Source organism: Ursus americanus, chromosome 2 (assembly GCF_024610735.1).
Source record: "Ursus americanus isolate L20-20 chromosome 2, mUrsAme1.1.p, whole genome shotgun sequence".
Lineage (NCBI taxonomy): Eukaryota > Metazoa > Chordata > Mammalia > Carnivora > Ursidae > Ursus > Ursus americanus.
In genome coordinates, this window is record NC_142128.1 from 33,788,337 (window position 1) to 33,813,479 (window position 25,143).

At 45.7% G+C, this 25,143-nt stretch overlaps 1 long non-coding RNA gene across 1 annotated transcript in view; it reads left to right on the top strand.

The window, feature by feature from the left end:
* The window catches only part of LOC148110539 (uncharacterized), a 143,157-nt gene that overhangs the window by 101,713 nt on the left and 16,301 nt on the right, over positions 1-25,143 (top strand). The window contains exon 3 of the long non-coding RNA XR_015728072.1: positions 23,219-23,353. This is a non-coding gene — a long non-coding RNA (uncharacterized LOC148110539). The remainder of the gene's footprint in view (positions 1-23,218; positions 23,354-25,143) is intronic.

Here is a 25,143-nt window from a genome sequence, read left to right on the forward strand (position 1 = left end):
AGTAGCTGCAGCAATATTTCCCATCCCATAAGCTCTTTGAGGACTTCGCTACCCCCCCTTGGGAGCTGTAAGTAATCTGTTGACTTGAGGCCCTGATGACCTCCCCTTCCAGTGGAAGGAATGCTTTATAACTCATGAGGCTGGACCGTGAAAGGTTATCCAGTTTTTTCTTGGAATACTTGCCCTTAGAACCCAGCCACAAGGTTTTAAAGAAGCTCAGGCCACATGGAGACCAATGGGAGGAGGAATCAAGAACTCCAGCCCTCAGCCCTGGCTTAGCTCCTACTGGCAGCTGGCCCTCATTTGCCAACCATCTGACTGAGCCTTCTTGGAAGTACGTCTTCCCTTGAGCCCCCCGGCCTGATGTTGCCAGGAACCAAGACGAGCCTCCCTCATTGTGCCCTGACCAAGGTGCACAATCATGAGCAAAGTGAATGATCATTCTTGTTTTAAATCTCTGAGCTTTGTGAGTGACTTGTGTTTTTTTTGCAGCAGTAACTAGGGCAGGGTACGAGAAAATGGTTAAAAAAATTTTTTTTTGGAGTCTGGGTACAGCATGACAGTGTAGTAGAGTTGTTGGGGTCATGTTCGGGTCCTCTGTAGCATGCTGGTGTGCCCATCTCCTGTACCCCTTGAGGGGCGGTGGTTGCCATCTTTTGGAGAATGACCTTGGGCCTGATGAGAGCCATCTTGACTGGGATGTACCCTTTCCTCTGAGAAGTCCACAGCCAATGACAGACCAACATGGGACACCAAAAGGCTGTCCTTTGTCTCAAGGTGGAACCAACTCCTTGGATCCCCTGGGCTTCTAAGCTCCCCCAAGGGTCACATGAAATCTGGCTGCCTCACCCTTGCTTGGGTTGTTGGCCCCTACCTCACCTTTCTTGTCTCATTCCTCTTCTCCTAGGGGTACTCTGTGAATAAATCACTTGTACAAGCAACCCCCAACTCAGGGGACTTGACCTGGGATGGATGGTATTTTCTCTAGAGTTATTATCATCCGACTCACATGTCACAAAAACTGCATGTTTTTGTATATAGATGTGTTGTTGCTGTTGTCCGGGATGACTTAGCAGACATGTTATTGGTATGTATTTAGAGTACCCTCAAGGGGTAGGGGATGGGCATGTCTTCATAGCTGAGAAAGGACAGTGGTCTCTGTGTCCTAAGCCTGGACTGGGCAGTCTTGGATCTGAAGATTGTGGTTCCCCGTCATGACTGCGGATTGCACCTTGTCCCCGAGGCCCGTGGGCGACTGCACATGCAATTAGAGTGATTTCCAATTCTGCACCACAACCTGTGGAAAGCACATGCCTCAATTAAAGGGCAATAGTTTCTAGTAAGTCTTGGTTGTAAGGTCTTATGCTATTTTTCACAGATCAAGCCCCTGTCCCTTGACACCATCAGGATATTAGAAAAATCCCAGGGCCTGCCAGGGGATTACTCTGTTTATTAAATTTAGCTTCACAAACAGAGATGCTCTGCACTTTGTATCACCCTTGAGAACTTGAGCATTAAGGCATTCTATTGGCTTGAAACCCAGCCATTTCACAAGACAATAAAACAATGTATGTTCTTTTCAATTTTTTTTTCCTGTATACTTTATTTGCTAGGGGAAGTAAAACGTAGTGCAATGATACACCATTATGTGATATGGAAGCTCTCTCGGTTGAAATTAAATCTCACCATTACAGGGTGAATATCCAGATCTGTGGCGTTAGCATTTTTACTTGGTGCATGTCAGTGCCTGAGACCTGATGTGATATTTCATTCCCCCTGGTGTTTGGGCATCCTTTGTTCTAGCATGGAGCTTTGCAAATGATGTGAGTGCGCAGCTTAACGTTCAGAGAATCCCAGGATGCAGAATTGCAGGAGACTTCAGAGAGGGTTCGGCTTAGATATTTCCTTTTTTAAAAATGAGGAGACTGATGCCCTAAAAAAATATGCTTTCCCAATGGTCACAAGGCTGGTTAGTGAGTCAATAAGCCAGCTATTCTGACTCAGTTCCATGAGTGTTCTGTCCATCCATGCAGCTCGCTGCCATTCTTGTCCTTTGTGGGGAAGGAGCTATACCACAAGTGTTGTTTGAATTCATTTGTTATCTGGCTCCTACTGCCGTTGGGCAAACCATACCTTATTCCGTGGAGGAGCAAACAGGTTGGCTCTGTAAGTCCTAAGGGTGGTGGGAGAGTGCAACTCTATGAAAATATTTTCCCCAGGTACTATAAAATGCTCTTTCTTCCTTGCCATCATAACGTGAGACATGAATGCCATGGAGAATTTACTGAAGATGATATTCTAAGACATTGTAATAATACCATAGTAGCGTGATAAGATACGAATCCCTCATCCTTGCAAGAGCAAAATTTCCCCCCAAATTGGGGTTTTTCAAAGTCTGTCTATCTTTAAAAGGTGGAGGCATGGCCAATGAACTGTGTAGTTCGGTAGTTAGGATTCAGGGTGGACTTGTTTTCTGGTCATGATGGGATCAAGCCTCAGTAGAGTCTCCTAATTTCTGCTAGGGGGCACACGATAACACAGTGGTTAACCCCGGAGGCTTTGAAGTCTAATACCTGGTGTTGCTGAAGCTGGTATTCCTCATGCTTGTTCCCATATGTCATTTCACCTCTTCAAGGCTCAGCTTCTTATGCGTAGATGGAGGATAATTTTTTATTGATGCCTCTGTAATGTGGTTACTTCGTGAATTAAATGAGATCATTGATGTGAAGCCCTTTAGGACAATGCCTCAATTTTCAGCAGCACTTGGTAAATGTTGGCTCCTTTTGTCAATAATAAGAGCCATCAATTTGTGAATGTAAGTTGCCTTCAGGCAGAGTCGTAGGCAATGTTCGCAGGGTCTGGTGGCAACCTTGAGCTGAGGGTTATCTCCCTTGCCCTACAGGTAGATACATGATGGTATGGAGAGGTGAAACTGTTCACTCAAGTTTACCAAGTTCATATCTGCAAGTTCTAGGTCTTGAATCTGAGTTTGTCGGAACCCAAAGCCTGTGCTCCTGTCACTACGTTTCTAGAACAGAGAAGGATCTTGGAGGCCACTGAATCCAGTGTTACCACAGAATAATGTGTTTATATGCATCACGTCAAAAATAACTATTACATTGTCAAATTATTTTGAGAAAGGGGACTCACTGCAAGTCCTCTTGAGGAGACAGCATTAACATTAGAGTACTTCTACCTTTATGAGGCTTCAGGGTGAATAAACATTCGTAAATATGTTAAACTCAGAATTTTCATTGAGTATCTTATAGGCCTAGCATCCTACAGAACATTCATTTGAGATACACTGGTCAGGGCTAGCATACTTGCTTTGTAGATGAGGAAGAAGGTCAAGAGGGCTCAGTAGGAGCCATGAGGTGAGCCATGATTAGACCCCACCGCTCCAGGTCTGCAGGCTCATTATCCATCCATTGCAGTGCTCTGCCATCTTTCCCACCCCCATGCCCCTCATCGCATTTATCAGCTCGACGTCTAGGACACTTCACATTTCACAGTTAGGACCTCCTCCTCATCAGACAGAGGATTTCCCCTCCTCCTACACATTCTCCTCCTTCCGTTTTACGACAGCCCCATCTGTTGATGAATCTGTCACCAGAGTGACAGCATTCCGATGATGTACTCACATAATACATTATCAAAGTGCCAGTCCTGATGGCCCTGTGATGTATGAGGCTGGCGTTTGTCAGTGCCCTGCCGTTCCAACAGAACCATTTATCACAACAGCGTCCTCTTTGTGTGGGCACTCCACGGAGACACCCTCCTGGGGAAATGAGCTGTAGGGGACTGAGTGGCCAGGTGACCGTAACACCAGGGAGCCACCAGAGAGATGGGCAGAAGGCATCTATTAGTCCTGGAGTGGGGAAGAGTGTTCTATGGGCTCCCCTTACTGAGCCTAACATTCTTTCCAATGAATTCATTCAAATATATCAAGTCAGGCACTCATCTAGGTGTCAAGGATTCAAATCATAATACGAATAGCAGTCAACGGTACTTAAGCTCTTCCTATACACTAGACACTGTGGTAAATGCTTTCTAGATGGTACCCCCTTAAAATGCTGCGTCTAGAAGAGCTCCATCTTTAGAAGAGACAATGGAGACACTCAGCAGCTAGCTGTGACTGATCTAGCGTCTCAGCCTTAAGCCTGGATTTAGACCCAATTCCACCATGTATCAGCTGTGCGAGAGTGGAAAAGCTCATGAATTTCTCTGGGCCTTGCTTTCTCCATTGGTAAAATGACGGTAAGAGCTAAGGTCTACCTTTCAGGGTTTGTGAGAATGAAAGAAGACCATGTATCATTTATATAGAAAGATTAGTACCAGGCCTGGGGCTGGATAGTGTTTTAGGCAGTAATTTTATTGGAAAACGGAAATATATCAGTAATTATTATTAGGAACAGATTCATTAAAATGTAACTAATACCCAGATCTTGGTTTTAACTACCATTCTCTAACGAAGGAACCAAGGTTCCTTAGAGAAATGCCTGAATCTAGGGCTGGGGCAGAAACAGTAGGGATTGAACATAGAGCATCTTGTAGTGAGGGTGTGTTAAAAAAAAAAAAAAAAGAAGAAAAAGAAGAAGGGGGGGGAATGAAAAAAAAAGGATGAAGGGGCAGGTCAAAGGGACCTAAGGACCAACCTCATAGAGCTCCTAATCACTAAATTGGAAAAATTTAAGCAATAAAACAAATAACAATGCTATTGGATTATAATCCAAAAAATAAATATCCATGAGTCCATACGAAGCTAGTTCAGTAATGTCAATCAGCCTCACAGCCTCCTGGTAAGTCACTCTGGACACTGGGGTACCATGTCCGTGGTGACACGCACGGCCTCTTTTCTATCGAGAGCAAGGGCAGAGTTGACATGCTGTTGTTTATTTCACCTTTCACTAAAGCCCCCAAATCTTTGTGCCTTTGAACCGGTCACGGCTGAGGAGCACTTGCCACCTTTAGAGGAGGGCTGGCCTTTAAGAAAGCCTCAGACGTCATGGGGCTGCAGGTGGCAAGACAGCTCTCACCTGGGCAGGGTGCAATGATTTATACCTGCTCTGTCGGAGGTCACTGAGCAGCTCAAAGCTAAACTGAAAGATTAAGAATTGATCCAGATATGATAACCCCCTGGAGTAGACACCCAGGCTTCCAGTACAGGCTTCTACTCAGTGACCATGAGGCACAGCACAGGGGCCTTGTTTGCTGGGAGCTGGGGAGATGCTCCGGGGCTGTCCTGGGTACACGCAGCACCTGACAAGTGAGTCCTGGGCTCCTTGTGTGGGAAAGTGGTATATTTTGAGGTAAAGGAAGCTTTGAAGGGATTTTTAGTCACTTTATTTATTTATCCAAGTATATCCTGAGAATCAACAAGCCTCACCTGTGCCAGGCTCCCTGTCCAGGGCGGAATTCGGAAGCTGAAGTCTATGGAATCTGGGGCGGAGGGTGGTCAGCGCCCCCCACCCCCGCAAAACTAATGCAAAATGGGGTGTTCTCCTCCACCGGCTCCGTGAGCGGGTTACTGCTTCTGATCTTAGTTTGGCCTCCAGTCCTTAATTTATAAAATGAGCTTAATACTAATATCTATCTTAAGCCTTGAATAGATATTTCTCTGAAGAAGATCTACAAATGGCCAAGGAGCACGTGAACAATGTTTAATGTCATTGGTCATTAAAAAACGCAACTAAAACCACAATGAGATACTACTTCAGCTCACTAGGATGACAAAAATATATGTAAAACAGAAAATAACATCTTTTGGCAAGGATGTGGAGAAATAAGAACCCTCGTGTGCTGCTGGTGGGAGTGTGAAATGGGGTAGCCATGGTGGAAAACAGTTTGGTGGTTCCTTAGAAAGTTAAATATACAGTTTTTGTGTGTTTCTGTATGACCCCACGCTTCCACTCTAAGATGAGAGTGAATTTTTTTTTTGAAGATCTTATTTATTTGTCAGAGAGAGAGAGTGCACAATCAGGGGGAATAGGAAGTAGAGGGAGAAACAGGCTCCCCGCTGAGCAAGGAGCCCAGTATGGGGCTCGATCCCAGGACCCTGAGATCATGATCTGAGCTGAAGGCAGACACTTAACTGATTGAGCCACCCAGGCGTCCAGTAAACGAATGTTCATAGAAGTGTTATTAATAGTCAAAAGGTAGGGACAGCTCAAATGTGTATGGACAGATGAATGGATAAACTGTGGTCTGTACATGAACTGGAGCAATGGAGTAGTATTCAGCCCCAAAGAAGAACGAAGTAGTACCAATTATGTGCTACAACTTTGGTGAAACTCGATGATGTTAGTCTAAGTAAAAGAACCCAGACCTGAAGGGTCACACATTATATGATTTCTTTTATATGAGATGTCTGGAATAGTCGAATCCATAAAGACAGGAAGCAGAGTGCTGGTTGCTAGGGGTCTGGGCAGTGAGCAAATGAGAGTGATTACTTAAAGAGTGTTTCTCTGGGTGATGGAAAAATGTGACACTAGAGAGAGGTGGTGGCTGCACAAGGTTGTGAATACATTCAGTACCACTGAGTTGTACGCTTTAAAATGGGTATGTGTTTTCATTTGAGCTCTGAAAGGGCTATGCATGGTGATTTACTCTGACATTGTGAGGTAGGGGTTGGAGGCAGTGTTGGGGTGGTCCCTGGAGGAGGAGACAGGTGAATGTGGGGGATATATGTTGTCGAGTTCTGTGAAGTGTGAGAACAATGGTCAGTTATTCTAGTGGTCACACAGAGTGCTCTTAAAAACATAGTGCTGGGTATGAAAAGAAAAGTCTTGGAATAAAATTGGTAGCCCTCTACCATGTAGGCGATTAAGTATGGTGGACATGAACCAATTGATATGCAATCTACAGAGCCACAGATGAAAGGGCACACAACAAACAGTGGGATGATTTGGGGACTGGTAATGAATAAATAAAGAAAGCAAAAGGGGAACTTTCCTCAGCACAATGAAGGCACCGTGTCATGAACTGGAGTTTGAATAACTCAAACTTCTGTGCTTGAAGTCCAACAACCCAGAAAACAGAACACAAAACTGCACTAGTTTAGGTGACCAATATATGGATGGGCAAAAAATGATCTGGTGATGGGTTCAACTTTCAACCTGGGCTGCTAATTATCATCACTGGGTTTCCCAGACCAATGATATCAGGTTCTCCAGGAGATTTGATCGGGCACCGCCATCTTTAGAAGCTTCCTGGGTGGTTCTAATGTGCAGTCACAGGAAGGAGCAGTGGTTTAAGTGTCCTGGATCAAGGTAGGCAGAGGGGGCTTCAAGGATGCAGCAGTAGGATAAGCCTCAGGGGAGGAAAAGGCAGAGGGACAGGGGAGGCTGAGAGATGAGCAGGCACCAGATACCATAGGGTAGGGCCTTTGGACTCTTCTTCTAGAAGTTGATGGGAGAAATGCTGGGAGGGTTTTAGCTGGAGAGTGACAGGACACACTGTATGGGACGGGTGGGAGAGAAAGGAAGGACCCCATTGAGGAAACTGTCAAAATGATGCAGGTAAGATCATCAGAATCTGGACTAGGCAGGGGTGGGGAGAGAGTAGGCAATAAGTATCAGTTCGAGGAAGGAACAGCCATCCCCTTTCGTAGATGGGCAAACAAGGGCCGAGGGGAATTAGACAACTCTCATGCCATAGTCTCCAGGGGGCTTGAACAAGGTCTCCTGCCCCTGAGTTTGGTTCACTAGTTCAGTCTGAGTAAAGTGCTCAGTGGGTCATTTCATGTCTCAGAAATGACTGGAATATCACTGCCTGGGCATAGCAAGATTCCCACGATGCTCTGCAGTTGCCCCAAATTGGACTGGGGCTGTGGTAGCAGGCAGGTGAATGGAGCGAAGCAAGTAAAGTGGTGTGGCTCTCCGTGCAAGGGCAGCTTCCCAAGGCATGCTGCATCTGCTCAGGCTGGGACCTGCATTTATCTCTAGCTCCATGAAAACCATTGATAAAGGTGGGACAGTGGTTAATGATATGCATCCGGTGATGGTCGGAGAAGAGACCGAGACAAGGCTTTGAAGCATTTACTGCTTGCTGAGGATTGGTGTCCGAGTTGGCACTGGAGCTGGTTTTCTGCACCCCAGACCATCTCCGCCATTGCTCTGCACCCCATGGATTGGCATGGTCGGTCTTGCCAGCCGTTGGAATGCGCTCTTCCTTGCAACGCTTTGTCTCCATTCTGATCCAAGGGAAAGGCGGACCTCGTCTTGTTCAGGTTTACCAGGGTTTGTAATGGATGCTCTGAGCCCCTTTGAGAATTACTAAGCTGAATCATCAGTCTGGCAAACCTGCACCATTTGGTCCTCTCCGAAATGGGGGCAGAGGACAGTGCTGAGGGGACAATTTAAGAGCTTCCAGAAAAACAAAAAGAACAGTTCCCAGAAGAACGCGGGGGCTCTCGCTGTCACAACGGGGCTGCCCGAAAGACCCTGCATTGCTATGGAAACGGCGCGTTTCTTTTTTTATGGAACAGGCACATAAAACTCCCAGAATGTGTCATGGAATAAGTTACTGCTGTCCCGAGGCTGCCAAAGATGCACACCCTCATTAGGGGAGCTGTGTGACAGTTTGGGATTTATAATGAACGGTTTGCAGGCTCAGAGGCTGAGCCAAGCTTACCCTGTTGGGATCACACCCTCTTGGTTTGGGGGACCAATGGGGGCCCCTTCCTCAACATGTCCACAGACCAAAGACCCCATCAGCTTCTGCACGGAAGCACGGTGGCCAGGTGATGTAATTACGGTGCCTGCACATCTCATTTGCATGCAACCAGTGAGCAAATTGTGCCGTTTCCATAAAGACACTCTTGCTGAAATGGAGCGTTTTATCACCTTCTTTTCACCTGGAGCCCTTAATTGGGTAACTCTGCTCCCCTCAAAATTTTATTTACCTGGTAATATGCAGATGTTAGTTGGCCAGCTTAGAAAGAGAGAGGAATTCCAGAAGATTGGAAATAGACCACACAGGTGCATCCTCCCCTTTGACCTGGAGGGACGCAGCCCTGATTGTATGCCTCACCTGGTACCTGGGAGGTCTTTTGCAAAATCTTACAAAATCTCCTGTGTTTCCTGTTGACTGACAGTGTCCCTGATAGTGCTGTTGAGAAAGATGAGCTTGTTTGGGGAATCAGACAATTAGATTGTGCAGTGAGGGAGGTGAAAAGGAAGGAGGCAAGACAATAAAGCTCAGGGAACACCTGGACTATTATCATTATGCCCTGGATAACCGTGAAGGATTTGTCATCAAGGAGGGGCTGACCACTGATGCTCAACATTGATGAACACGGGGCCAGGGGCACGGCAAGCGACGACGTCCGTGGCCATAAAGAAAGAGCTGCTTTAATAAAAATAACACCCAGCCACTCAAAGGGACAATATAGCATCTCCCTTGGGGACTTCCCCCTAAGCAGGGGGCAGTGTAGCAACATGCTTATGCACTTGGCTCTGAATGCTTGGGTTCAGTTCCCTGCCTGGCTCCTTCAGTGTTTTTGAGGCTTCCATGTTGATAGTCACCATCCTTGCTAGTGCCATGACCTCAAAAAAGTTATTTAGCCTCTCGAAACCCCAGTTTCCTAATTTGTCAAATGGGGATTGCAATCATACCTTCTTCAGTGGCTTATTGTGTTGGTTAAATGGATGAATGTTTGCAAAGCGCTTAGAGCGCTGTAAGTAGTAAATGTTCGCCATTGCATTTAGTACTGCTCTTATCACAGTGTTGGGTGTGGGAAAGAAGTGGTGGCTCAATTATTCTCTTTTAAAAGAGAACAGTGGTTCAGCCGTGGCAAAAGGACATCTTTCTTTTATGACCCCTCATATGACTGGGACCAGCTCAGAATATCCAATGAAGTCCCACAAAAGACTTTGCAATACCAAGACAGAAATAAGTAGGAAACAACAACAATATAACAACAATAATAACTCCAGCAAATCTAGCTTTTGGGATGTGGCTTAAACTCTGGTTACTCTTTACAAATTGTAAGCTCTTAGATGACCTCTAATGTGGCACAAATGGCGACGATGGTGATGATGATGTTGGTGATGATGATGATAATGATGGTGATCATGATGGTGATGATGGTGATGATGATAATGGTGGTGATGATGGTGATGATGATAATGGTAGTGGTGACAGTGATGGTGATGGTGATGATGGTGGTGATGGTGGGGATGATGGTGATGTTGATGACAATCATGGGGTGATGATGATAGTTATGGGCACAGCAATCACCGTAACTGCCGTTTATTGAGTGCTTACTATATACTGTACTAATAGCTTGGCATTCCATCTCATTTAACTTTCACAACACTGTAATTTAGGTGCTGTCTCTATGTTCATTTCACAGCTGAGGAGACTGAAGTATAGTTGCAGTTGTCTCCCACTACCAGGAGCTTAGTTACAGTTATCCAGAGAGCTAGATGATGGTGGTGATGATGCTGGTGGTGGTGGTGATGATGGTGATCAGGGGCAGGATGGGGAACGTTCACCTCCCTAACTATGATTTACCTTCTGAAAGAGGTTAAATTTCTGAAGGTTCACACCCATTTGCATGGATCCTGACACAAGGAAGAACCACCTCTTCCTGGGGAGGCCACACTTATATATAAAATATCAGCATGGGATACAGTAAACTCCAGAATTCGTCCACACAGGAGGGGGGTGGCTCTGTCATAGCCTCTGATGAAGGTTTGCATTGAGTGGGAGAGATTCACTGGCCATCTAAAAACAGGTGATGCTTTGCTCACGCTTTGGGCCTCATGGCAATCTTTTCGCATTAAATACACAGGTGTATTAGCTCATTGAATATTGCGGAAACTTGAAAGTTTAAAACAATTAAGTGACCTTGCCCATGTCACTGAGGAAGCCTGTGAATCCAAGTCATGTCTCTGGATTGTCAGTCCCTTGCGTCACACGGCCTCTCCCGGGGAGGTCCCGTGCAGGAAATCCAGACGGATCTTTTGCTTGGATGAGGTCACTGGTAATACAAAGAGTTAAAAACGCATTGAATGCAGATTCTGCCACTTCCTCACTGTAACATTGGGCAGCACATTTAACCTCAGTTTTGTCATCTCCAAAATGGAGCATGATGTTTCATTACATAACAGTTTAAGAATGAGAAAGTGATGGTGAGAGCACTTGTAAGCAGCATCTTTCTGAACAGAGGGTTTCAAATGCTTTTAATGAAGATGGGCCCCTGTGCTGGCTATATGGCTGTATTCCCCTTCGCCTCCACTCCCATTCCACTCTGTGCCCAGCTCTGAGACCTGGGGGTGACCTGCAGGAATTATATTAACTGGCTCCCTTGCCCTCTAGGTGCTAATTGGGTTTGACCAATGGGAGGCAATGGAAGGAGGCTCGGGTATTTATTCCATGCCAGGTTCTCCCCCTCCCGGGACACTGTGAGTTGGCTCTGTTCCCTCTCCTGAAGGCCACAGCTCTTATCAGCCAACCCTATTATACCCCCCTTGTTTGCTTCCTCAGGCATAAGCCTCCTTCTGTAGCTACCCCCAGGCTACTGGACTCTGCTTTACTGGTTTCCATAGATCCTGCTCCTTCTTCTCTAACTATCCGTTCATTGAACATTACCTCGTTTGTGATGTCTGCTTGGGACCCTAACAACACTGTCCCTTTGAGATAATCGAGGCAATTACTATATGCCCCAATTTACAGATGAGACCCCCAAATTATACCTGCTACCCACAGAGGTAAAGAAACTTGCCTAAAGTCACCCCACAAATCAGATTCTCAGTACTAACAAGAGTCTCTTGATTCTAAGGCCAGATTTCTTTTTCTTTTTCTTTTTCTTTTTCTCTTTCTCTTTCTCTTTCTCTTTCTCTTCCTCTTCCTCTTCCTCTTCCTCTTCCTCTTCCTCTTCCTCTTCCTCTTCCTCTTCCTTTTCCTTTCCTTTCCTTTCCTTTCCTTTCCTTTCCTTTCCTTTCCTTTCCTTTCCTTTCCTTTCTTTCATCTGGAGTATCAAACTTCCTTCTAATAGAAGGTAACCCCAGAGGCTTGGGGAATTTACAAAGGAAAGAAGAGAACTCATTCCAAGGCCCTGGATGTATCTTTGATGAGCAAAGGAATGATGGCCAGACCATACGTGAAAACAGAACTTGGACCCACAGCCCCCAGCAACCAGCCTGGGACAGCAAACCATAGCCTCTGCAGCAATGGGCCCCAAATGGCCAGGACTTGATCAATAACTGATGGCTTCCTAATTTTTGATCTCACTTCTAACTTAGTACAAACCAGAAAAAGTCTAATATGCCCCCCTAACCAATCACACAGCTGTCCCACTTCTGGTTAGCTTGCTTCCAGTTTTCCCCATGCCAACAGTCTCTATATCTGAAACCTTTCCTTTTCTCCATGGTAAAGCTTTTTCCTCTCCTCTGCCTGCCTTTGAGTCTCTGCCAAATGTAGGAGATGCTGGCTGACTCCTTTGCTACAGTAAGCTCTAAATACATGTTCTCGTTCTCATTTAGATGGTCTTCATTTATTTTCATGCTGCGGTTCATACCTTTAAAACTGAGATGACCCACAATATACTGTCGAACAGGCTAATAGATAAGCTTGAAACATCTGAAAAATGGGCCAACCCATTGGATGGATTACCCACTGAGGGTTACTGGCTGCCATGCTGTGGCTGTCAGCAGAGTTCAGTTATTCTAGTTCAAGGATAAGTACCCTGCTACCAAGTGGCAGTAAAGAACCTATTGCATAGTCCAAGGAGGGAGGGGAAGGAAGGGATGGAGAGCAAGATAACTTATTTATTGAGAACTTACTAAGTGAAGTACTTTTGCCACATGATCTTATTGAATTCACACCACACCAGGTCTATGACAGGCACCGTTATTTCCATTTTAGGTGAGACAGATCAGGCTCAGGGAGTTCGTGTGATTTGCTGAAGTTCACCTACCCACTTGAGTGGCGGGGTAAGGTTAAAGCTGACTATGTCTATGTCATAGAACACTGAATGCAGCGATTTATAAACGTTCTGGTATATTCAGTTTTGTTTTTTTGTTTTGTTTTGTTTTTGTTTTTGTTTTAAGCTCATGCTCAGTATTACTGAAAGAAAGAAGTATTTTTCTTCTTAAACCAGTGGTTCTCGCCTGTGGGCGATTTTGCACACACCCCCCCCCCCCCCCGCCGAAGGGACATTTGACAATGTCTAGTGACAGTTTCGGTTGTCACGACTGGGGATGGGTGTGCTCCTGGCATCAAGTGGGTGCAGGTGCCAGATGCTGCTGACCCCCTCACAGTGCACAGGACAGCCTCCGGAGAGTCATTCAGCCCGGAATGTCGATGATGCCAAGAGTAAGAAACCCTGGTTTCCACACATCTAAGGCAGGCTCAGTATTGAACATAGCATCTTAGTCTTGGTACAGGATTTTCTTTTAATGATACAGAATCAATTTTCTCACCATTAAAACACTACATGATAATAACATGATGACTTGGGGCTTGGAGTCTGAAAAAAAAGCTCTTCTGTCCTCACCAGCTGAGTCTCTTTGGACAAGTGGTTTAATCTCTCTGAACTTCACTTTTTCTTATCTGTAAAGTGGGGTATTTCAATACTAGTCTCGCTGGGCCTCTGTGAGCGTTAACGAAAGGAAGTACATAAATACTTCATGCAAGGCACCATATGCAGTAAGTGATTAATAATTCCTGTACTTTCCTCCCTCTCCCCTTTGAGACAGATACTATCACGTCCTCATTTAATTAAAAAAGTAAAAAAAGAAATACATGGTAGGCACCCACTAAGTATTAATATCAAAGGAAACTGTAAGCTTTAGTTCCAACTCGGTATGGACCATGGAGTTGAAAACTCACAGGTGACGCTGCAGCATGGCTGGGACTGGGCGGGCTCCAACTCATCACACCGTGCCCAAGTCTGTACTAGACTTTGGGGAGATAAGAGGAAGAAATAAGTCACGATTATGGTCATCAGACATCGGTTCGGAAGGACGGTAAAAGCCGAAGGAGAGGACACAGGAGGACAAAGTTAAATTGATTCTTGGAATAAGCTAGAATCCAACCAGGGAGAAAAAAACATCCATCCATTCAGAAACCAAACAGAATTATTTCACGGGGAAAAGCGATTCTATATAATTTATGAATTTCCCTTTTTATTCTCCCTGGTTAAACAACAAAAACAGAAAATGCAGAATGAGTTTTAAATCCCAGCTGGGCTGAGAATATGATCAAAAGTGGGGGAAGTAAATAAGCTTATTGGTGAGACGTTTTCACTTTGGGCAAGGGGCTCAAACCTCTCCTTGCTGAGACCCCTCCCAGTGCGAAGGCCATTTTGAACATTTTGGTACACATTCTAGGAAATTTTTATTTTTTTTAATGTTTATGCCTGGATTGGAAACATCTTACCATTCAGTTTATTTTTATTTATTTATTATTTATTTTAAAGATTTTTACTTATTTATTTGAGAGAGAGAGAGCACAAGCACACAGGTAGGGGGGGAAGGGCAGAGAGAGGGAGACTCTCAAGCAAACTCCTGGCTGAGTGCAGGGCCCAATGTGGGGCTCGATCCCATGACCCTGAGATCAGACCTGAACTGAAACCAAGAGTTGGACGCTTCACTGACTGAGCCACCCAGGTGCCGCCCCATTCAGTTTATCTTAATTTTTTTAATGTTTAAATGCTTACATCGTGTGGAATAATGTGCATTTTCCAGTGATTCCCTCCTTTTCACTCCAATGCATAATATTCTATTACAATGCAAGTTCCGTAATTTAGTTTCACCTATGTCCTCACTGAGAGGCCCTTGGATTATTTCCAGTCTGGGGTTATTATAGACAGCCAGTCCTGAACATTCGTGTATATATATATATATATCTCCATTATTTTATGATAGGCAAAACTCTAGATGACCCGCAATGATCCTCGCCTGCTGGTAGTCAAGGCTTTGTGTAATCCTCTCTCGAGGAACCCACCCTGAACCAATAGAATATTGGCAATGTGGAGGGGATGTTGCTTCTGTTAGTAGGTTACGAAAGATTCTGACTTCTTTCTAGAAGGCTCTTCCCAATGCCTCCTCAGTTCGCATGCTTTAGTGAAGCATGGCGGCACTACAGAGGGCCACGTGGTGGGGACCTGATCGCTCACGCAATGAGTTTGGACTGGATCTTTCCCAGGTCAACTTTTCAGATGAGACCTTCGCTCTGGCCAGCACATAGATTGCCACTTTATGAGGAACCATGGAGCACAGCACCCAGACCCCAGACCCATAGAAACCGCAGGATACTGCATGTTGATGGTTGAAAGTCCCAATGTTTAGGCATGACTTGTTACACAGCAAGAGATAACTAACATATGGAACTAACAGTTCAATAGGGAGACTGAAAAAGGTAAACAGATATGTGTTCTGCAAGGCAGGATGTTATGAGGACCAACAGTTTTAGGGAAAGGGCGATGGAATTCTTGGGATGGAAAAACACTTTTCACTAAGGGTGCTGAGAAATCTGAGCAAGCACACATCTGCTTGTTCAAGAAAGGATTCATCTTTTCCCGTGCGCTGGGCGCCACGCTGGGCTCGGGGGCTCACATGATGAAGATGCCAACGTTGTTATTTTTTTCTTTTCCTTTTGATGTTTGCCCTCTAGGGACAGAGATAGAAAATGAAGAGTAAATAAACACCCGAAGAAGGTAATTTTTAGTAGACACAGGTAGAAGGAGGGAAAGAGATAACGAGGGATCAGTAATGAACGCTAGGTGGGCTCTTTGTTTCTGGTGGTCAAGGAGGACAGATCACTGAGGAGGCCATGAATGCTGCAAGCCATCTTTGGTCTACACCCCAAACATGTGAGATTTCCATAAACTCAGAGGGGCAGGAGCACTGCCCTCCCCCGGGTTGGGTGCAGCACGCCCTCTGCTCCAGGCGGTGGGTGACAACGGGAGGTGGGCTCAGCTCCACAAAGGCAGTATATTGGTTCAGGCTTCTGCAGCTCCTAACGGCCGGATGATGGATGCTGCGGTGGAAAGGGGGGACCTGCTTTGATGTTCGCAGCCTGGTTTGATTAATGAGCGGCTCTGCCGGGAGGCTACGCTGGGAGTAAATTACTCTTTTCAGAAATGGCTAGATCGGCACTATTGTACTAATTATTTCACAAGCTTGGGGTCAGTTCCAAATTCCCTGACACACACAAGGGAACAAACACCCAGGCTAACTGAAGCCGACAGAGCTCTAATTAAAGCAGAAATTGTTTGTGACTCCCCTCTCCCCCACCCTCCACCCCATCAGCTCTCTTTTCCCAGAGGAGGAAGCTGTCAGACATATTTCCTTCCTGCCCCTGGCGTGGCCCAGCGTGAACCCCAAGTTCCAGGAAGCCGTCCACAGTACCCATGTGCATATACTGAACACTGGCAAAGAGGGGAGATCTCTATGTTGGGTCTAGTGTCTTGGTTTCTGATTTCTTTCTCCTAATCACATGCACAGGTATTGTATTAATTAATTAATTCATTCATCTCTGTGTATTCACCTGTTCATTCCGTTTTTATTTATTAAATGCATTTTATGGGTCAGGCAGTGTGCTGAGAATTTGCAGTGTTCCAGCCTTCAAGAGCTTGCTGCCTGGTGGGGAAGACACATTCGTCAGATAATCACACAGACACGTGTAAAATTATAGCAGTGAGGAGACTATAATAAAAGGATTGTGGCTTTGAGGATGTATGATAGAGGATTTGGCTTGGCTGGGGGCTCAGATCCTTGAAGAGGTGGTGCCAGAGATGAAAAAGTTTAATTAAGCAAAGGGTATGGGAAGAGGAGGAGGAGTGGTCAGCCTCAGTGGTGGAGAGAGCACATGCAAAGGCCCTGAGGTAGGAATAATGGTGATGTTTGGAAGAGACAGAAAGAAGGCAGTATGACTGGAGCTCCTCATGGAAGCAGATTGATTTGGATTCAGGCTTTTGTTTTGTGTGTGACCATGGGAGTCCTTTGTATATCTGCACCTCTGCTTCACCTGAAGAATCAGGATAAACTCTCTTAAGTCTTGCATAAACATTGTGGTGGTCTTTCTGGCAAGTTACCATAAGTACTAGTCTTTTTTTTTTTTTTATAGTTCAAAAGACACTTTTATTTTTTTTAATTTTTTTAAATGTGTTTTTATTATATTATGTTAGTTCACCATACAGTACTAGTCTTGACCTTCCTTGGCAGTCTTTCCTCCTACCAGTCCTGCCCACTGTTCCAGCTGCATTCCATTGCTTACTTTTCCCCACGGGTTCCTTGTACTTTCCAAGCTCTGTGCCATCCTGGCTACTCCTCACCAACCTCAGAAAGGCTGGCTTTCTTAACCCCTTGGCTGGCAAACACGGGGGCAAAGTCTTGGTTGCGTGTGTATGCGTTTGCCCTGCTACTTCATGGATGTTTACCATGTCACATGCTGTATACTGTTGAATGTTTATACCACTTACTGGGGCAGGGGGGCTCCTTTGTAAAATGATGGAAATATCCACCTTAATGCAATCTCTGAACTTCCTATGTTGCTACCACCGATGGCTCCCAATGGGTGTGTCTTAGCCATGGACCTTCACATATGGTGCTTTACTTAACTCTTCTGACAATCTTCTTGGCAGGCGCCACGCTTATCGTTGTGCACATGAGTGATCCTCAGGTCCAACAATGTTGAGTAACTTACACAAAGGCTCATATCTAGCATGTAGGTGTCAGAGCTGGGGTTGGACCTTTTGTCAAAGTCTGTTTTTATCCACGAAGTCAGGTAGTACCAATATTCATTTTGGAAATAATAACAGCTGACGTACAGGAAAATGCTTATCACAGGGGAGGCGTTGTGTCAGACACTTTCCGTGCATTAACCCACCCGTTTTATAGATGGGAAAACAGAGGCACAGAGGGACTCAGTGAACTGTCCCAAGATACAGCTAGTCAATAGTGCAGACTGGACTTACGCCCAGGTGTGAGATGCCACAACCATGATCTTATGAGACAGTCACCGTCTTCTCAGACTCGATGCTCGGGTCAGAAAGCAGCTTTCTTCTGATGTTCCACAAAGCCACTTTCTGAAGGTGGTTGGCATGTCTGCTTACGGTAGGCCCAGAAAGGATGTAATAGGGCCGTGTTCCCTTAGGTTCCTTTACTCTGGGAGTTGGGGATTTTTCAGCTCAAGGATTGTGTGCACCGTCTAAAAAGAATGAGCTAAATGGGAAAATCAATAATGCACACAGATGGTCCCGGTGATGTTTACACTATTTAAGAGAACAAATTATTCTGAAGCACCTGGGATTCATTCTTTCCCCTACAAAAGGAGAAAAGCAAGGGAATTACAGGTTGTCCTTTTCTATTCATTGAAGCAGACTCCCTAAGAGGCAATTATTCTGTGTTTATATTAGTTTGCATTGGCTATGTTCTACCAACCACCCCCACCAACGCCAATTAAGAAAGTTTCACTTTACTGCAATTTCCAGTATAGATAATACGTATGAAAGAAGAGAATTCACCCAACGAATGTTTATTGAGTGACTACTATACACCAGATACCAGGCCAGGCGCTGGGACTAAGGAGAAACAGCCATCAATGTACCAACAACCATGACAAACAGTCACAAAGCACTACCTTTGTGCCTAGTTCTCGTCTAAGAATTCATGGACTCTATACAGGCCTACGAGATAGATGTTGCCATTTTGCCTTTTTATAGAAGAGGACACTGGGGACAGAGGTCATGCATTTAAATATGAAACAGGCAGGATGGGAGCCCAGGCAATCTGATGGAGGAGTCAAATAGAGTCCCTGCTCTGGGATGGCTGGCCTATTGAGCGGGGGAGGGCAGACAACAAACACACATGCATACCAAAGAGGCGGGCAAATAAAAAAATACACACACCTACCCCCCCCCCCACACTGTAAAATTGTAGGGTCTTGCAGACAAAAGAAGACGCTTGGACATAATGAGGACAGGGAGAGTAGGTGGGGATTTTTCATAAAACGTGGTCCAGGAAGACCTCACAGAGAGGCTATGTTGAAGCCAAAGAGGTGAGGATTGGTGAAGATTTTAGTGGTGGTTTGATGGAAATTCCAGAAAGAGGGAATTAGGGCGGTAAGGACTCTGAGTTGCCACTAAGCTTGGAGTATCTGGGGCTCTGAAAGGAAAAGACCCATGTGGCTGGGATTTAGTGACTTGGGTTGAAGGGAGCAGTAGACGTGAGATGGTGACTCAGACCAGATCACATAGGGTTTTCGACCCCACATTTTTGGGAGGCTGAAATGAGACGATCTATGTAATTTGCATATTACAATGCCTGGAACTTAGCACTCAATTAGCGTTCACTTTCGTCATCATTGTGGTTATTCCATATCTCGTTCCAATGACTTTGATTTTTTATAGATTACTTAAAGGGAAAAAAATGATGCTTTTTCTTTTAAATTGTTTCCCTCTCTCCAAAGAGTTTATGTGTATAGTCTTCTGGAAGAATTCTAGCTGGGAAGGCCTCAGGTCCGTCCCAGGAGCAGTGGGCGGAAAAGGTGCGGAGATGTGTGTGTGTGTGTGTGTGTCTGGAAACCACCTCAGTGCTCACTGACAGATGAATGGGTAAGGAGAATGTGGTATGTGCAAACAATAGAATACTATTCAGCCTGGAAAAAGAGGGAAACTCTGCAATGTGAGACAACGCAGAAGAGCTCTGAGGACGTTAGCTTATGCAAAATAAGCCTGTCAAAGCAGGACCAGCCCCGCGTGATTCTTCCTGTACGAGTGCTCTGAACAGTCAAACTCCCAGAATCAAGGAGAGGAAGGCTGGTTTCAGGGGCCTGGGGGAAGGGGAAAAGGGGACTTGCTAGTCAACGGGTATAAAGGTTCAGCTGAGCAAGAGGAACGGGCTCTCGGTTGTTAGACAACTTTGTGCCTATAGTCAGCAGTCCTGTACTGGGCACCTAACAGTGAGTGAAGAGGGTAGATCTCATGGGAAGTGTTCTTTCCACAGTAAAATAAAATAAAATAAAATTAGGTAAGTAAAGTAAGAGAAGATAAAATAAAATAAAATAAAAAATAAGATAAAATAATAAAATAAAACAAGAAAGCGAATGGCCATGTCACATCTGCAATGGAGATTGGAGGGCAAGAGTCACGGAGTCGGGCCAGGGGCTGCTTCTCGCTCGGACGTGCATCCTTACGCTGCTCGCTAAGCCTCGCGGCGGAGATGACAGCAAGCCTGTGCCGAGGAAAACCTAAGGGCTTTATTTTAAGACCTTCTGTCAGGAAAGGACTTGGGAGCAAATGCAGCCACTCGACTGCATGCCTGAAGGTCAAACAGTAGCAGCTACATGATCTGCTGGATTTGAGGAAACATTTAAAACGGAAGGAGAAGAAGGGGGAAAAAAATCGCACCCTTCCTGAGGAATCGTTTTTGTTTTTACCAAGAGACCGGGGAGGGCGTGAGAAAGTTCTGGTAGGAGGGGATAAAAGGGAGATGAAAACCTGCCTCTTCAGCGACTGTTGAAATTGTTCTTAAATCAAGGAGCGGTTTCCCGACAGGGCCACGTAATTGATTATAAATGTTGGAATTTGTTTCAGTAAGTCCTGTCACTGCTGAGCAGCTGTCTCACTTTGCAACCGAGCACCACACAGACGGAAGTTTGGATGCAGCCTGTCTTTTGTCTCCACCTCTGATGCGTCTGAATTGGTTTTTGGAGAGATGCTTCTGGCTGAGGCTTGAGGGAGGAGAGGCCCCCCGTTTTCCTGGCCATCAGCAGAGGGAACGGGGAGGGGAGACGAGCTGCCTGCCTTCTTGGGGGCCCAGGGACACTGTGACTGGGAGCCAGGAGGAAGTGGTGGTTGTGTTTCCCACCTTTATCAGCCCAAGGAAGCCGTCCGTGCATTGGAAGGGGAGGCCCGTCTTTTATTCTCATAAAAGCAGTGAGAGACAGTGGGAGGGCCGCTGGGTTGAAGGTTTAGTGTAGACTTTGCTTCTCACGCACCAGGTGAGGGTTCTCTCTAGGATGGGGCTGCCGATACCTGCATCGAGATCCGTTGGAAAGATTAAGTTCATTGATCCGGAGATGAAAGCTTCAGTTAAGGTGCCTGGCAAACAGTAGGCGCTCAATAAACGTCCGGCTGAATCCCTGTCTTTTAAAAGCCACTGCTGTCCGCTCTGGCTCACTTTGATCTCTCCCTCTCTTAAGCTTACATGCCCTCCGTCTCAAGCGCTGGATGCTTAGCTCGGGGCGGTAAAGACATTGAGTTCCAATATCGATGTGAACACCGGGCTTTGGGTCGGTGCAGATCACCTCCTGTCCTTCTCTAACTGCAAAATGGTGACGTGATCACTTCCCCACCTCCCAGCATGGTTGTTAGGTTTAGATGAGTTAAGAGATGGGCAAGCATTCAGCGTCCTTAAAAACGTGCCACACATGGAAGGGGTTGTTATATTATATGCCATCTTCTGCTCATTTCCTCCTCTTTATTAAAAGCCTGGCTTTCCACCCAGGTTGTAGGATTACTGAAAGCAGGAACCACCTGTTTGTGCTCTTGATCCAGCTTACTGATTTCGTCCTTTGATGAATAATGTTAAGGGGAACTTTTGAAGGGGTTGGGGAGTTATCAGTAGTAAGGAGCTCATACTCAAGGATTTTCTGTCATCTCTTTGTTCACTGAATCTCAGAATGTATATTTTCTTGCACAGCTCTCCCTGTTTTTCTCCTTGTTCCAGCCATGCTTTCAGTGTTGGGAAAATCCCTGTTCCATCTTGCCTCAGGACCTTTGAACATGCCAATCTTGCTTCAGGGATACTCTTCTTCAGGCTTTTGCATGGATGGTTCTCTTGGTCCTTAGATCTCATAAAAAGGGTCCTTCCTGATCTAATGTTACTCCCCTTTCCCCAACCTGCTACTCTCAGAGGGTGCACCAGCCTATTTCATTTCCTTATTACTAGGGGAAATGATCTCATTCCATTACGGTGTGCATTTCTCTCTCTCCCACCAGAACGTAAGCTCCGTGAGATCAGGGACTTTGGTTTTTGTTACCACCACGTCCCTCATGTCTAGAGCAGTTTCTGGTATGTTGTAGATACACAGCAAATGACTGTTTAATCAGTTACCTTTTTTTTTTTTTTTTGCACAATTTCAGGTTTCCTTCCTCTAGGAAGCCTTCCAGGATTGTCATAGTACTTGTTGATTTTCCCCACTTCAAGATTTTCTCCTTTTAGAGTTGACAGTGCTTTACAGCTTGATATGACTTTCTGTCTCATTCCTTCAAATATGATGGTCGGAGATGATCTTACCTTCTATCCCTTTGTGTTTGAGGTGAACATGAAGGAAGTCTCCAGAAAAAGTCTAAGAGAAATCTCTTTGGTCGGCTTGGGTAGAGAATAAGAAGCAGAGAGCTCTGGAGTCTGCTGAAGACAGAGGAGGAAGGGGGGAGAACGAGTTTTCTGCGTTCATGCCTTGGCTTTCCATTTCTGGACAAATTACGAAATAAGAGGAAAGGATGTTCTCCCATTTTCTAGAGCAATAAAATCTGGAATGAGTCAGAGGTGACACAGAGTCCGAGCTCCCTCATTTTTCAGATGAGAAAGGAAAAGACAGAGGGGAATAATACAGAAGAGAAGCATACAAAATTTGTGAATACCTGTGTTGTGGGTTATTTTCTTACACCTCATCCCATTAAATCCTTGTAACTGTCAACAAGGTCGATGATGTTCTTCCCATTTCACTGATGAGATAAGAGGCTTGGGGAAGTTAAGCAAGTGACACCCAGCTAGCAAACAGCTAGGACTTGAACCCTGGTCTTCCATGCTTCTTCCATACCTCATTTAGGGTTTTAGAATAAATCTCCCACCTTTCCCTCACGGGGCTCTACCTCTCAAAACTCTGTCTTTGAAACCTGCTAGAATTCATGGGGGGGGGTGTTTAGGGTGGGGTAGGGAGAGGGTAGAGGCATTATCTCTTTACCGTTTCCAGGCTGGGTACTGAGATCCAGGAGAGATAGCTCCAGGTCCCACAGAGCTCTGTTGTCAAACCTGCCATTATGAGCTTAATTAAATTAATATTCTTGTGTGAAGGGCTGCTGGGTGCAGGGCTCCGTGAGGCTCATCGACTTGCACATAGAAGGGAAAGTTTTCTGTGCTCCCTCTCCCGAGGCTGCATGAAAAATGCATGACAGAAGTCAGATTGTGAGTGCTTGTGGCAATGGCATCTTCGTGCAATTAAACCTTCTTAAAAGTTTCTCCTCTCCCCCCCCCTTCCCTAGCTGCATGCGGGAAACAATGCAAACTCAAGAGTTTCTAAAGTCAGATGGGCCGAGTTTTAACCCACCCAGCCTGGCCTGCAAAGCGTCCTGAAGACCGGACACCCACCACGGAAGCACTATCTGAGAAGTTTCAAGGTGAGTACATTCAAGTAAGAACAATGCTTGAGTAGAGGAATAGTCGGTCAAGGACAAGAGGAGGAAGCAGGATGACAAGAGCCCTCTCTTGGGTGCTACTTGGAAGATGGGGCGCATGGCATCCCTGTCCACAAGCTGATCGTGGGGATCCATGAGAGAATGTGCACAGAACACCCAGGGCTGGCTGATGGTAAATGCTGGCAAATGCTCAGTGAATGCTTTTATTAATGATACCTAGTGCTGTTCATTGCTTACGATATGCCAGTCACTGTGCTGAAGCCCGATTAACCAGTCGAATCCTCATAGCAGCCCTCTGAGATATATATGCATATCTGTATCTCTCTATATAATTATCATAGTACATGGGATGGTTATTTCCCCTAAGATACAGCCTACTCAGTACCTATGGATGTGCCTTTATTTGGAAAGTTTTTGCTGATAGAGTGAAGTTCAGATCTTGAGGCGAGATCATCCTGGGTTCTCCGGGTGGGCCCTACATCCAACGACAGGTGTCCTTACAAGAGGTGAAGACACACAGACAGAGGCTGGAGGAACACAGCTCCCAGCCAAGGAGCAGCTGCAAGAGGCAATTAGACATTCTCCCCTAGAGCCTTCGGAGGGAGCACCACCCTGCAAACACCTTGATTTCAGATTTCGGGCTTCCAGAACTGGGAGAGAATACATTTCTGTTGTTGTAAGCCGTTCAGTTTGTGCAACTTTGTTACAACAGCCCTAGGAAACCGAACACATTTATCCTCGTCCCACGTTTGCTGATGAACAGATTCGGGCGCAGAGAAGTTAAGTAATTCCGTAGTCACACAGCTGGAAAACAAGAAATCTGGCGGCGGAAACCAGGCAGTCTGGCTCACAGGGAGACAGAGGATCCCGGGAAGCTGAAGGTGTAGACACGCGGTGCACGTCTGTCCGGGTCACTTAACCTCTCTGGGATCGGATCATATCCTCTATAAATAGTGATTGATTGATTGATTGCCTACTGGCTGGGGGACGCCAAAGAAGGGTTGATGAAGTATGGCCTGAGGGCCAAGAATGGTTTTTGCATTTTAAATGGTTTATTAATAGCTTTTATTTTACTTCTTGGTCTGTAAGCTTATATTGTTCCCTATAGGACTTTTTTCAAAAGTTTGCCAGCGTTTGGGGCACCTGCGTGGCCCAGTCAGTTAAGTGTCTGCCTTTGGCTCAGGCATGATCTCAGGGTCCTGGGATGGAGCCCCCTGTCGGGCTCCCTGCTCAGTGGGGAGTCTGTTTCTCCCTTTCCCTCTGCTCCTCCCCCACCCTCTATCTCTCTCAAATAAATAAATAAATAAATAAATAAAATCTTTAAAAAAAAAAAGTTTGCCAGCCCTTGTTCTAAAGAATGAGGGATAGTAGTATCTTCCATGCAAACAGTGGTTGGTGGATTACTTTTACTCATCAACTTAGCACACATTTATTGGGCATCTAGTGACTGTCAGGAACTCGTGAAGGAGCTTGGGAAGCAAAGATGACAGCCCAGTGTGGGGGCAGCGTGGAAGCGTGTCTACGAGAACGAGCCAACGCTGTTACTGATGTGGGTGCAGAGTGTTGTGGGGGCAGGAACAGGGGACCCCAGAGTGGGGCCTTCAAAGGAGGGGATTGCATTTTTGGCATCATTAGGGCCCGCATCCTGAGACAGCATGGGTCTCTGCCCAGGACAGAAGCTCTACAAACTTCCGTTGAAGAAGCAAAGAATGGACTTCACCTGCTGGACTCAGACAAGTCTTCCCCTCGAGAGTTGTGTTCTGAACTCATCT